We start from the raw sequence: 14,078 nt of genomic DNA, 5'->3' as shown, positions 1-14,078 counted from the left end.
TCCTTGTTGAGGAGGTGTTGAAGGTGCACCAAAAACTGTTTGGCAGGCAGTCCCTCACTGTGGCAGAATCTGCCAAAAGGAAACTTTGGCTGGACATACTTGACGAAGTGAATGCAGTTGGAGTGACTACCAGAGACACAGAGGACCTGAAAAAGAGATTCTACGACCTCAGGAGCCAAACAAAAAAAGAATTGCTGAACAACACAAGCAGGCAACCAAAACTGGTGGAGGCAAGAACCCAGCACCCCCCTTACTGACCTGGAGGAGATGGTGGCCTCAACCATAGAACCTGACAGCGTTTGCGGACTGGGAGAAGTAGACAGCTCAGCCAGAGCTCCAGGCAGAAAAGGTAAGACGCATGCACAGCATTCCCCCCATACCATCATCCTTACCTTTAGCCTTTGTGGCTAAGTGAACCCCAGTCCAGTACTGCTAGCACTATACAGGAGCAATGCATCATGGGACATGTAGTCAGGAAATGAAAGACCATGTCATACAGCACAGCAACCAGCAAGTTAGGAAAATGATTACAGACAGAATAAAGCTAAAGTGAGAAACATTTAATTGTAGTGACTGTGAGACAGTAGCGCTTATCTAATGCACGCTCATATGTCCACAGGTGACACATCTCGCAGGCGTTTCCAGGAGACTGAAGGCATGGCACCAGAGAGGGATGAGAGTCAGGAGCCGGGTCCAAGTGCACAGAACGTATCACAGGACACAGGTGCACCAAGTAGCCATCTCCTTAAACACATAAATTGTTCAAGAGTTGCAGGCGTCCCCAGAACGATCACAATCCCCTCTGTTGCCGTCATCCCCAGAAATGCCAGCATCACTGCATGAGACAACACCTGCATCTCAACCAACCAGGAGGCATGTTGTGGCCCCACTATTAGAAATTGAGTCATCAGCCGGTGACATGGAGGGGGAAGACACACACACCTTGCCTGTGGATGGTAGCTCTGCCACACTGCAGTCCAGTGCAGAGGTGTGCCAAACTGGTGCAAGACGCTGCAGAGTCCAAGAAATCAGTGCAGCTGCATGTGTGGAGGGTTTAAGTGTGTTCCGTGGCCTGGAGGGGAGCATGGTAAAAATAAAGAGGATGCAGGGAAAAGCTATCATGTCTTGCCAACGCCAAATGAGGAACCTGAACAACAACATGGGAGACATAGGAAAGGGCATCAGGGAACTAGTAGATGTCAACAAAGAGATGGCTGCAAGGATGCGTGAAATGTCACAATCGGTGCAGCTTCTGTGCACCAAACTAGACAATGAATTTGCATCAAGGCGCAAGGAAAGGCAGCGTGCGCATGAACAAAATAAAGCCATCAACCGCCTGGTCACAGCCACATCCCTGCTATGCAGGAGAAGCATAAACATGCAGGAGGGACTAACCCAAAACAGTAATGAGGTCACTAGGGGCACGGCCAGGATGACCAGTGCTCTTGAGGCGCTGTTAAATGCACAAACAGCACAAACTGCTGCTCTGGATGTGCCAGAGAGTGAAGAGAGCACAAGTAGGAGCAGCATGGCAAGCTCCCTTGTCGTAGAGACAAGGAGGAGCAGCAGACGCCATGCTGAGGCTACAGCCCAAACGCAAAGTGAGCACAGCGAGCACCAAACAACAGGCACTGGTAAGCGTGGACGCAAATGAGTATTTCAGTTCATGGGGAAAAGACCCAGGACTCACATCATCGAATGTAAATAATTTGTGTTGCACATTTGTGCTTTAGAAACCTACGTAGAGACACAATTAAACTATGTTGGGTGCATACTCCACCTGTCTGTGTCTCTTTACTTACTTAAAAAAGTTGCGTGTGATCTGTGCCTGTCATCAGTTGGTGTTGCAACTCCAGCTGTGTGTGGTTCAGGCCCTGCATGGTCCTCATAATCAGAGATATCCACTTCGGTGCCCTTCTTAACCGCAAGTTTGTGCAACATTGCACAGGCTGCAATCATCTTGCAGCAGGTGACTGGTGTGTACTGGCGGGCCCCTCCACTTTTATGTAGGCAGCGAAACCTGCTCTTCCACAGACCAAAGGTGCGCTCCACAATGTTTTGGGTAGATTTGTGTGCCCTGTTGTATCTCCTAAGGCTGGGTGTTGAAGGGTTGAGGTAGGGTGTGAGGATGAAGGACCAGAGGGCATATGCACTGTCCCCTATTTGTAACAAGAAAAAAACATTACTCACATACACACAAACACATTCATCGGCAATATGTATCGAGGGAGTTTCACACAGTGTGTTACCTAGCAAGTATCCTTCGCCAAATTTCCCCGCTGTCAGGCGTGCGTAGATCCCACTGTTTTGGAAGATGTAAGAGTCGTGGGTACTCCCTGGAAATTTGGCTACTATGTCCGTGATGATGTACTTGGCATCACAGATCACCTGTACATTTATGGTGTGGGTGGACTTCCTGTTCCTATAAATGTACTCTGTGGCAGCAGGTGGACATATCGGTATGTGGGTGCCATCAATACAGCCAATGATGTTGGGGAAATGCGCCATCTGATAAAAGTCAGTCTTGGTACTGAGCAGTTCTGCATGCGTTGCAGGGAAGCTGATGTAGTAATGCATTCTCTGCAACATGGCTTCTAGGAATTTCTTAAAGAAACGGGACAGGCAGCTCTGCAACACCCCACCTACCGCAGTAACCACACTCTGATAATTCCCAGATGCAAGCAGGTGTAGGCTTCACAGCACTTGCCCATGGGGTGGAATGGCGTGCGCCCTTGGGGTTGGGTGGTCCAATAGTGGGTGGAGGTCCCTGAAAAGGTCCAGGATGGTTTGGGGGTCTAGCCTGTACCTTTGTAGGATCTTTGGCTCAGTTAGCTGGAATAGGGTGATCCTCTGCCTGTACACCTGCTCATCCCTTTTCCAGACCCTCTCTCCTTCTGCCTGTAGCCGTAGCTGCCTCGCAATCACGTAGAACGCCGCCATTCAGGTGAAACCGTTGCATTTTGGGCCCTTTTTTATAGCCTGCACCTGGTTACCACCTGATTTCAATCCATGGTAAATACTGACTCTTAAATACCGAATTTCATGCAAATTCGGTATTTAAGAGGTTACCTACATCTCAATAGTTATTTTAACCATTTCTTAATTTCCGATTTGGTAAATTTACCAATTCGGTAAATTTACCGATTCGGAAACTTTACCAATACGGTAAATTTACCGATTTGGTAAATTTACTGATTCAGTGAGGTTTCCGATTCAGTAAATTTACCGAATCGGTAAATTTACTGATTCGGATGTTTTTGTGTCCCCTACATCTCAAAAGCCAAATACAGGTCGGTAAAGGCCGAAGGGCTAGATGTAGGTAATGTTATCCTCCAAGTCCTCGGAATCAGCAGATCGATGTGATAAAGGCCACCTCCTGATCTAACCGAACCCAGATAGCTATTACAGCCTGGGTCTAGGAAGGATCAAGTGAGGGCATAAACAAAATAATAAACAGGAGGAAAGGAAGGGGACAGCAGGGAGGGAGATCTGTAACGACAAAAGATAAATAATGATCGTATCTTTTCTTGACGTAAGGGTACACAACCAAAACACTCCCAGAACCCCTGAACCCTATACCTGTAAGAAAACTAAGAGTAGGCCCTGAAGATACTTCTCTTCCCCTACTATCTGGTCCAAGATAAGGGTATGAAGTGTATCTAAATTCCACCTGTAATACACAAACAGTCGAAAACTTAACCAGGATATTATCTTTCCTGTTAAATAGAAAAGTAATGCTAATACTAATGACATACCATGCCTACACAGAAGGAGACGGAGTACAATTCAACTTCCCAATAGCAAGGACCAAGTTTTCTAGAGTAATATTTTGCAAGATACAAGAAAAAGAAAGAGATAGGGTTACGTCACCCTTAAGTAATGTAACTACAGTACCTGATAAACGAACCTCAGGTCTGGAACTGGCAATAACGAATAACACGACGTTCCCTGCACGAGCCGATGAAAGAAGGCTCAGCCAACAGGGACGTCGAAGAACGAAACACAAAACTTGGCATTCCCTGCACGAGCCGGTGCAAGAAGGCTCAGCCAACAGGGACACCGGATGATGAAATTCAACTCTTAGCTTCCCCGCACGAGCCGGTGCAAGAAGGCTCTGCCAACGGGGACGCCGGATGATACACCTCGACAAGGAAAACACTGTATGCTAACGCACACGCCGAATAGATGTATCCGAACACGAACACACTTTCCCGCACCAGCCGGTGCAAGAAAGGATCAAAGAACGGAGAACCCCTCTGAAGACTGACGGACCAGTCCAAGGTACTAGGAAAAAACACAACAGGAACTCCAACGACGAACGACTCTCCACCACGGGTCTGGAACCAGAATATCCGACGCTCAGCATCAGCAGATTCCTTCTTTTATACTCCTTCCACGACGCCAAGGATTCTGGGACATGTAGTCTTTATGTGTCTTGATTGTCTTTGAAGGTGCTTCAGGCACTTGACAGTACATCCCCCTTCACTGAGGGCGCCTCAAAGGGCCAGGACGCAAAGGGAACCGCCTATGGTAGGCCGCCACCAAGCGTGGAGCATGCACGTCCGCCGCCGGTTCCCAAGAGTTCTCCTCAGGACCATATCCCTTCCAGGAAACCAAATATCTCAGGCCTCTACCCCTTCGCTTGGAATCAAGAATACCATCCACCTCGTATTCAGGACCGTCTTGGGAGGCAACAGGAGGAGGCGGCTGGCGTCTCGGAGATAAGGAGGGCTTCAAAAGTGACACATGAAACACCGGATGCAACCGCAAATGGCGTGGTAGTTTGAGTTTCACGGCCACTGGATTGACCCGTTTCAGAACAGGAAAAGGGCCAATGTATTTCGGATTGAACACACTGTACTTTCGGAATCTGATATTCCTTGTAGACAACCATACCAGATCCCCCACTTGATACAGTGGACCCGGTCTTCTGCGTTTGTCCGCCGCTCCCTTGTATGCCACCTTAGATGCCCTTAGATGAGCTTGGGCCTTTATCAGCGTATCCTTGATGTGTGATACCCTCCTGGCGGCTTCAGGCACCATCTGGTCTCCACAAGGATGGAGAAAAGGAATGAAGCGGGGATGGCGTCCATATGTACAATAAAAGGGGGAGACCCTAGTGGCCCTATGAGTAGTGTTGTTATAGGCCACCTCAGCAAGCCACAAATAGCTCACCCAATTGTCCTTCCCCTGGTCGACATAGCATCTCAAGAACTGTTTCAACGTTTGATTGAGCCGTTCCGTCTGCCCATCAGTTTGAGGGTGAAAGCTGGTAGATAATGCTGTTTCGATATGCAAAAACGAACACCATGCTTTCCAAAAATGTGCTGTGAATAGGGAACCCCTATCAGAGACTATTACAGCCGGTAGTCCATGCAGACATACTACGTTTTCTATCAGTAATTCTGCCAACCGCCCAGCTGAAGGTATTTGTGGACATGCAATAAAATGACCCATCTTAGTCAGATAGTCAATAACCACTAACACTGCCGTGCATCCTTGATCTTTAGGCAGACCCACCACAAAATCCAATGAAATGCGTTCCCAAGGAACCGACGGAGTTGGAAGCGGTTGCAGAAGCCCAGCCGGGCGTCTATGATCTGTCTTTGCAGTTGCACACACCTCACACTGGGCAACCCAACCCTTGACATCTATTCTCAAGGAAGGCCACCAACATTTCCGCAGGAGTTGATCGATAGTCTTGTCAACCCCCATGTGACCCGCACTAGGAGACTCATGGCACCATTTATATACTTGTTTACGAAGAGGCAACGTGGGTATCAGTAACCGACCATTGCTTACTGGAAAACCATCCTTCATTTGACATTCAGGATGCATACGTAACCAAATCCGCCAATACATGGTCTTGATTCCCATGCGGACTCCATGCAGGAAGGCGTCTGGTTGAATGGCACATAACATGTTCGCTGGGTCGATGATGGCCGTTTCACTCTCCTTCTCTGGTACTTTCAGAGATGATTGTCTTGTCAAGGCATCCGCCTTCTTATTCTCCACCCCAGGGCGGAAGGTAATAGTGAAATGGAACCCGGAAAAGAACAACATCCACCGGAGTTGCCTCGGAGTAAGGTGTCTAGTTGATGTCATATATTGCAAATTTAGGTGATCGGTGTACACCGTTACCATGTATCTAGCACCCATCAAAAAATGTCTCCATTCGGTGAATGCTGTTTTTATCGCTATAAGTTCTTTTTCAGCGATACAATAATTGGTTTCGGCTCCGTTCAACTTCTTAGACATGTACGCGACAGGATGCATCTGCCCCGTTGACTCATGTCTTTGTGAGAGAATGGCCCCGATAGCCACATCGGAGGCATCGGCCTCTACTATGAAGGGTCTTTCCGGGTCTGGATGGGCCAAAACTGGAGCTGACACAAAAGCTGCCTTCAAGGTCGTGAAGGCCTCATTTGCCTCCTGGGTCCACAGAAATGGCTCAGTCTTCCTCAGCAGATGGGTAATGGGAGCCACCACCTGGGAAAACTGTTTGATAAAGCGCCTGTAAAAATTGGCGAAGCCTAGAAAGCATTGTATGTCCCTGATGTTTTGAGGAACAGGCCACTCCTTGACGGCTCTGATCTTTCGCTCTGCCATTTCTTGCCCCTGAGGACTGAGCATGACCCCCAAGAATTCGACCGTGGTTACATGGAAGTCGCATTTGCTCAATTTACAAAAGAGACTATGCTGTTGTAATCTTCGTAACACTTCCTTGACATGCTGAATATGGGAATCCACTGACTCTGAGTATATCAGAATGTCGTCTATGTAGACGACAACGTATCGGTCCAGTATCTCTCGTAGAACATAATTCAAAAAATACTGGAATGCTGCTGGGGCGTTGCATAGCCCAAAAGGCATAACCAAATATTCATAAAGACCATATCTGGTTTTAAAGGCTGTCTTCCACTCATCCCCCTTCCTCATTCTCACGAGATGATAAGCTCCCTTTAAATCCAGCTTGGTGTAAATGATAGCTGTCTTCACCTGTTCCAATAACACATGGATGAGAGGAAGGGGTTAGCGGTTCTTTACTGTGACCGCGTTTAGGGCCCTAAAGTCAACACAAGCCCTCAGTTCTCCATTGGCCTTAGGTATGAAGAAAAGAGGGGACGCAGCAGGCGACTTAGAAGGCCGGATGAACCCCAACTTAACCAATTTGTCTAGGTAAGACCGTAAATGAGTGTTTTCGGGTTCAGTCAAAGCATACAAACGCCCACTAGGCACTACTGCACCAGGGACTAGATCGATTTGGCAATCATATTGCCTATGGGGAGGGAGTACCTCAGCTTGCACTTCATCAAACACTTTAGAGGAATCTTTATACTCTTCCGGCAAGAACACTTCCTTTTCTGCTGCAGTGGCCACATGAACACTACTGGCCAACGAGAGGGACGGACTAGAATTGTCTTTGTAACAGTGGTCCCTACAATATGGGGAGTTCATGGTAACAATGCCTTTTTCCCAGTTGATGTCAGGGTTATGCAATTTCAACCAAGGTATCCCTATAATGATGCCATAATGAGGTGTCTTGATGATACTGAAGGTGACCAATTCTTTATGGTTTCCGTACGCCATTTGGTTTCCTCAGTCTGATAACTGACGGGGCCTATGTCTAATTTCCTACCATTGACTGCATAGACTTCTTCAGGGATGGTCCTAGAAATGAGGGGGAGTCCAAGCTTTCTAGCCTTTGTCGAATCCATAAACAGGCCTGTGGCTTCTGAGTCAACCATGGCCTGCACCGTAACCCAATCAGAGTGTACATTTAATCTGATTTGTATAAACAAATGGTTCTTTCCTACAAATTCATTCAGTAGTGAAGGGATGACTGACTGACTCCAAGGAAACCCTTCGTTACCCTCAGAGTCCTCTAGTTTTCCGACGGTTTCTCTACCACCACAGATGCCCCCTTATTGAAGCGGAATTTAGACATCTTAGGCTTTAAAGGGCATTCTCGGACAAAATGCCCTTTCTTGCCACAGTACAGACAAAGCCCGTTCTTTCTTCTCTGTTCTTTTTCCGTCGTTGTTAACTCGGCTCTCACCACCCCATATCCATAGGTTCAGCCCCTGAGGTAGTGACGTTATCCGCTGCCTTGGACGAGACAAAAGAAGGCGCTGTTCTCCTCTTATCCTTATGGTCTCCCTTGCGTGCCCTCATCTGATGATCTAACCGCATTGCCAGGTTTATCAAATCCTCACAAGTCGCAGGTTGAGGGTCTATTTGAGCAATGACGTCCGTCATGTCTTTGCTCAATCCTTGATGGAACAAGGAAGCCTGTTTGGCTTCCGGCCACTTGGTTTCAGTGACCAGCCTTCTGAACGAGTTTAAATACGTTAACAGGTCTTGATTACCTTGTTTAAGTATCAGCAACTCCCTATCTGCGGTATACGTATCTGCCCTTCTGTCAAACACCTTTACAAATTTATCCCTGAACGCCTCCCAATCGTGAATGATGGGGTCATTTCTTTGAATTAAAGGAACTGCCCATTGAGCAGCATCACCTGCCAAATACGAAACTAGAAAAGCCACCTTTGCCTGGTTAGTGGGAAAGGATCTCGGTTTGCATGAAAAGTGTAACATAACTTGAGTAAGAAATACCTGTATGGAACCTGCATCGCCCTTGAATCGCTCAGGATTAGCCAATGGTATGGTAGCCGGCATTTCTACCACCACTGAACTAGGAGGAGGTGTTCCCGATGAACCTGCACTAAAAGGGTTTCTTTGAATAGTATCCAACCTAGTGCGTAACTCTGCTGTTTCTTGCTTAGAGGAATGTAGTTCTTCCTGTACTAGCACCAAAGCTGCTAAGACATCGTCTAGCGTGGCCATTACCCCAAAAATCCCCTGATCGGGAGGACGTATAACCGTGGGTCGGATATTCTGTTATCCTCCAAGTCCTCGGAATCAGCAGATCGATGTGATAAAGGCCACCTCCTGATCTAACCGAACCCAGATAGCTATTACAGCCTGGGTCCAGGAAGGATCAAGTGAGGGCATAAACAAAATAATAAACAGGAAGGAAAGGAAGGGGACAGCAGGGAGGGAGATCTGTAACGACAAAAGATAAATAATGATCGTATCTTTTCTTGACGTAAGGGTACACAACCAAAACACTCCCAGAACCCCTGAACCCTATACCTGTAAGAAAACTAAGAGTAGGCCCTGAAGATACTTCTCTTCCCCTACTATCTGGTCCAAGATAAGGGTATGAAGTGTATCTAAATTCCACCTGTAATACACAAACAGTCGAAAACTTAACCAGGATATTATCTTTCCTGTTAAATAGAAAAGTAATGCTAATACTAATGACATACCATGCCTACACAGAAGGAGACGGAGTACGATTCAACTTCCCAATAGCAAGGACCAAGTTTTCTAGAGTAATATTTTGCAAGATACAAGAAAAAGAAAGAGATAGGGTTACGTCACCCTTAAGTAATATAACTACAGTACCTGATAAACGAACCTCAGGTCTGGAACTGGCTATAATGAATAACACGACGTTGCCTGCACGAGCCGATGAAAGAAGGCTCAGCAAACAGGGACGTCGAAGAACGAAACACAAAACTTGGCGTTCCCTGCACGAGCCGGTGCAAGAAGGCTCAGCCAACAGGGACACCAGATGATGAAATTCAACTCTTAGCTTCCACGCACGAGCCGGTGCAAGAAGGCTCTGCCAACGGGGACGCCGAATATTGGATTAACAAATCGTGGCGTTCCCCGCACGAGCCGATGCAAGAAGGCTCAGCCAACGGGGACGCCGGATGATACACCTCAACAAGGAAAACACTGTATGCTAACGCACACGCCGAATAGATGTATCCGAACACGAACACACTTTCCCGCACCAGCCGGTGCAAGAAAGGATCAAAGAACGGAGAACCTCTCTGAAGACTGACGGACCAGTCCAAGGTACTAGGAAAAAACACAACAGGAACTCCAACGACGAACGACTCTCCACCACGGGTCTGGAACCAGAATATCCGACGCTCACATCAGCAGATTCCTTCTTTTATACTCCTCCCACGACGCCAAGGATTCTGGGACATGTAGTCTTTATGTGTCTTGATTGTCTTTGAAGGCGCTTCAGGCACTTGACAGGTAATTTGGATTTACCGATTCATAAATACCGAATTTTACAGAATCAGTATTTATGAATCGGTAAATCCAATGTAGGTAATTATTCCGTAAAAAATACAGAATCGGTAGGATTCGGTATTTACCGAATCGGTATTTACCGATTCGGTATTTGCCATTGATTCCTATGGGCCTATAGGCCCATAGGAATGAATGTCAATTACCGAATCGTTAATTACTGATTCGGTAAATACCGAATACTTCAAGGGTGGCAGGGTGTCACTTTGACACCCTGTTGCACCCCTGATTAGGGCTTGTGTGCCATGTGGCACACATACATGCCCTAAGGGCATGTATGTGTGCCTCATGGCACAGGTGTCAATGCACATATTTGCATTCCATAGGAATTCCTTATTTACCACCAACTAATAGTTAGTGGTAAATAACTAATCCTTAAAGCCCTGTAGCACTGTTGAAAGTGCTACCTGCATGTCAAAAAACAGATTCAGTATTTTTACTGATTCTGTAATTTTACCGAATCTGTAATTTTCCCGAATCAGTAAATTTACCGTTTCGGTAAAATTACGGATTCTGTAAAAATACCGATTCTGTATTTTGACATCCCCTACATCTCAGTGTCCAAATACCGGTCGGTAAAGGCCGAAAATCTGTATTTTCGTCCGTTACCGACCGGTATTTGGATACCTACATCTAGCCCGAAATTCGGTATTTTCGGACTTTACCGACCGGTATTTGGCTACCTACATCTAGCCCCTAGTGTCTCATTTCCTGCTTCTGGTACTTGTTGAACTAACCCACAAACGATTATCCACTTTGGGATATAATATTTTTTCAACTGTCAACGAATATATGTTTTTTGACTTATCATGCTAAAACGTTGTGTATTTTACTGATTCCAGTAAATAGGACCCCTGAAGAAGGGCTAGGCCCTAAATGCCTTGGGCATTTCTTTACACAATATGATGAATTACGTTTTTGGGTTTTGAGAAAACAAAAATAAATTAGAAGAAAAAAATCTGATTAGAGATACATATAGGAAACTACAACAACTATTGATTACCACGATTGAAAAAAAAACATTTCATAGTGCAACTTGGTGACCTTTTCCACGGATTGGGATAGCGCTATTCTAGGTATATTCAACACCCTCTCACTCAGGAGGGATAACGAAGCTGCACCTACTCACCGGTTTCTACTCAACAGCTTACATTACTTACCCAGGAGTGCAATTGTTCTTGACATAGACTGGATGGATTATACTTATTCATGAACATTCCATATTACTCAGGCAGACACTTTTTTTATGACCTCACACAAAGAGATGTTCAGATTTGCCTGGGGCGGTAAACAACCAAGGGTAAAATGGGATATAATCACCAGACTATATTCCCAAGGGGGTTTAGATGCTCTTAATTTCAAACTATACTATATTTGTGCACAAGCCCATTATGTGTATTATTGGTTCCACCCTCCTAACTATATGCCAAGCGTGGCGGTAAAACAAAGTGATGCCAAAGGGGATGATGGACGGAGCGCTTGAGCAAATCAAACACACACCCCCAGTCAACTGATCTGGGTTTAATTCATCATCATTCTTTAGCTCACTCCACCACTCCAGTTCAGACATGCCATACGAAAATCAGTCTGACCCTGTGCCTCATGGGAACAGTCCAGCCCGATCTGCCAAGCCATGTCTTCTCTTCCCTGGGCCGGAAACAAGCATCCTGGGACCAGTTTCTGGCTAATCAGCCGTCATCAGCCAGGCTAGCTTGAATCCAAGTGGCAAAGTGAGACAGGGACCCATGTCTGGGCATACCCTGCCTACGTAGGGCGAACAAAGCGATACCAAAGGGGATGATGGATGGAGCACTTGAGAAAATCAAACACACACCCCCAGTGAACTGATCTGGGTTTAATTCATCATCATTCTTTAGCTCACTCCACCACCCCAGTGCAGACATGGCCATATGCAAATCAGTCTGACCCTGTGCCTCATGGGAACAGTCCAGCCTGAACTGCCAAGCCATGTCTTCCCTGGACCGGAAACAAGCATCCTGGGACCGGTTTCTGGCTAATCAGCCGTCATCAGCCAGGCAAGCTTTAATCCAGTGGCAAAGTGAGCAAGGGACCCATGCCTGGGCATACCATGCCAACTTAGGGCGAACAAAGCGATACCAAAGGGGATGATGGACGGAGCGCATGAGCAAATCAAACACACACCCCCAGTCAACTGATATGGGATTAATCCATCATCATTCTTTAGCTCACTCCACAACCCCAGTTCAGACATGGCTATATGCACATCATTTGGACACTTTGCCTCATGGGAACAGTCCAGCCCGAACTGCCAAGCCATGTCTTGCCTGGACCGGAAACAAGCATCCTGGGACCGGTTTCTGGCTAATCAGCCTTCATCAGCCAGGCTAGCTTGAATCCAAGTGGCAATGTGAGAAAGGGACCCACGTCTGGGCATACCATGCCAACTTAGGGCGAACAAACCGATACCAAAGGGGATGATGGATGGAGCACTTAAGGAAATCAAACACACACCCCGTCAACTGATCTGGGTTTAATCCATCTTCATTCTTTAACTCACTCCACCACCCCAGTTCAGACATGGCCATATGCAAATCAGTCTGACCCTGTGCCTCATGGGAACAGTCCAGCCTGAACTGCCAAGCCATGTCTTCCCTGGACTGGAAACAAGCATCCTGGGACTTTTTTCTGGCTAATCAGCCGACATCAGCCAGGCTATCTTGAATCCAGTGGCAAAGTGAGCAAGGGACCCACGTCTGGGCATACCCTGCCAACTTAGGGGGAACAAAGAGATACCAAAGGGGATGATGGACGAAGCACTTGAGCAAATCAAACACACACCCCCAGTCAACTGATCTGGGTTTAATCCATCATCATTCTTTAGCTCACTCCACCACCCCAGTTCAGACATGGCCATATGCAAATCAGTCTGACCCTGTGGATCATGGAAACAGTCCAGCCCGAACTGCCAAGCCATATCTTTACTGGACCAGAAACAAGCATCCTGGGACCGGTTTCTGGCTAAGAAGCCGTCATCAGCCAGGATAGCTGGAATCCAGGGGCAAAGTGAGCAAGGGACCGATGTCTGTGCATACGCTACCAACTTAGGGCGAACAAAGAGATACCAAAGCGGATGATTGACGGAGCGCTTGAGCAAATCAAACACACACCCCCAGTCAACTGATCTGGGTTTAATCAATCATCATTATTTAGCTCACTCCACCACCCCAGTTCAGACATGGCCAAATGCAAATCAGTCTGACCCTTCACCTCACGGAAACAGTCCAGCCCGAACTGCCAAGCCATGTCTTTACTGGACCAGAAACAAGCATCCTGCGACCGCTTTCTGGCTAATCAGCAGCAATTAGCCAGGCTAGCTTGAGTCCAGCGGCAAAGTGAGCAAGTGACGCACGTCTGGGCATACCCTGCCAACTTAGGGCAAACAAAGCGATACCAAAGGGGATGTTAGACGGAGCGCTTAAGCAAATCAAACACACACCCCCAGTCTACTGATCTGGGTTTAATCCATCATCATTCTTTAGCTCACTCCACCACCCCAGTTCAGACATGGTCATATGCAGATCAGTCTGACCCTGAGCCTCATGGGAACAGTCCAGCACGAACTGCCAAGCCATGTCTTCCTTGGACCGGAAACAATCATACTGGGACTGGTTTCTGGCTAATCAACCATCATCTGCCACGCTACCTTGAATCCAGTGGCATAGTGAGCAAGGGACCCACGTCTGGGCATACCCTGCCAACTTAGGGCCAACAAAGCCATACCAAAGGGGATGATGGACAGAGAGCTTGAGCAAATCAAACACACAACCCCAGTCAACTGATCTGGGTTTAATCCATCATCATTCTTTAGCTCACTCCACCACCCCAGTTCAGACATGGCCTTATGCAAATCAGTCTGACCCTGT

The 14,078-nt window shown here is 47.0% G+C and overlaps 1 pseudogene; it reads left to right on the top strand.

Moving 5' to 3' along the window:
* Positions 1-609: 609 nt before the first annotated feature.
* LOC147692339 (uncharacterized) lies at positions 610-1,654 on the top strand (annotated as a pseudogene).
* Positions 1,655-14,078: the final 12,424 nt, after the last annotated feature.

This window comes from Lissotriton vulgaris, chromosome 9 (genome assembly GCF_964263255.1).
Source record: "Lissotriton vulgaris chromosome 9, aLisVul1.2, whole genome shotgun sequence".
NCBI lineage: Eukaryota > Metazoa > Chordata > Amphibia > Caudata > Salamandridae > Lissotriton > Lissotriton vulgaris.
This window is presented reverse-complemented; position numbering and strand designations above follow the sequence as displayed.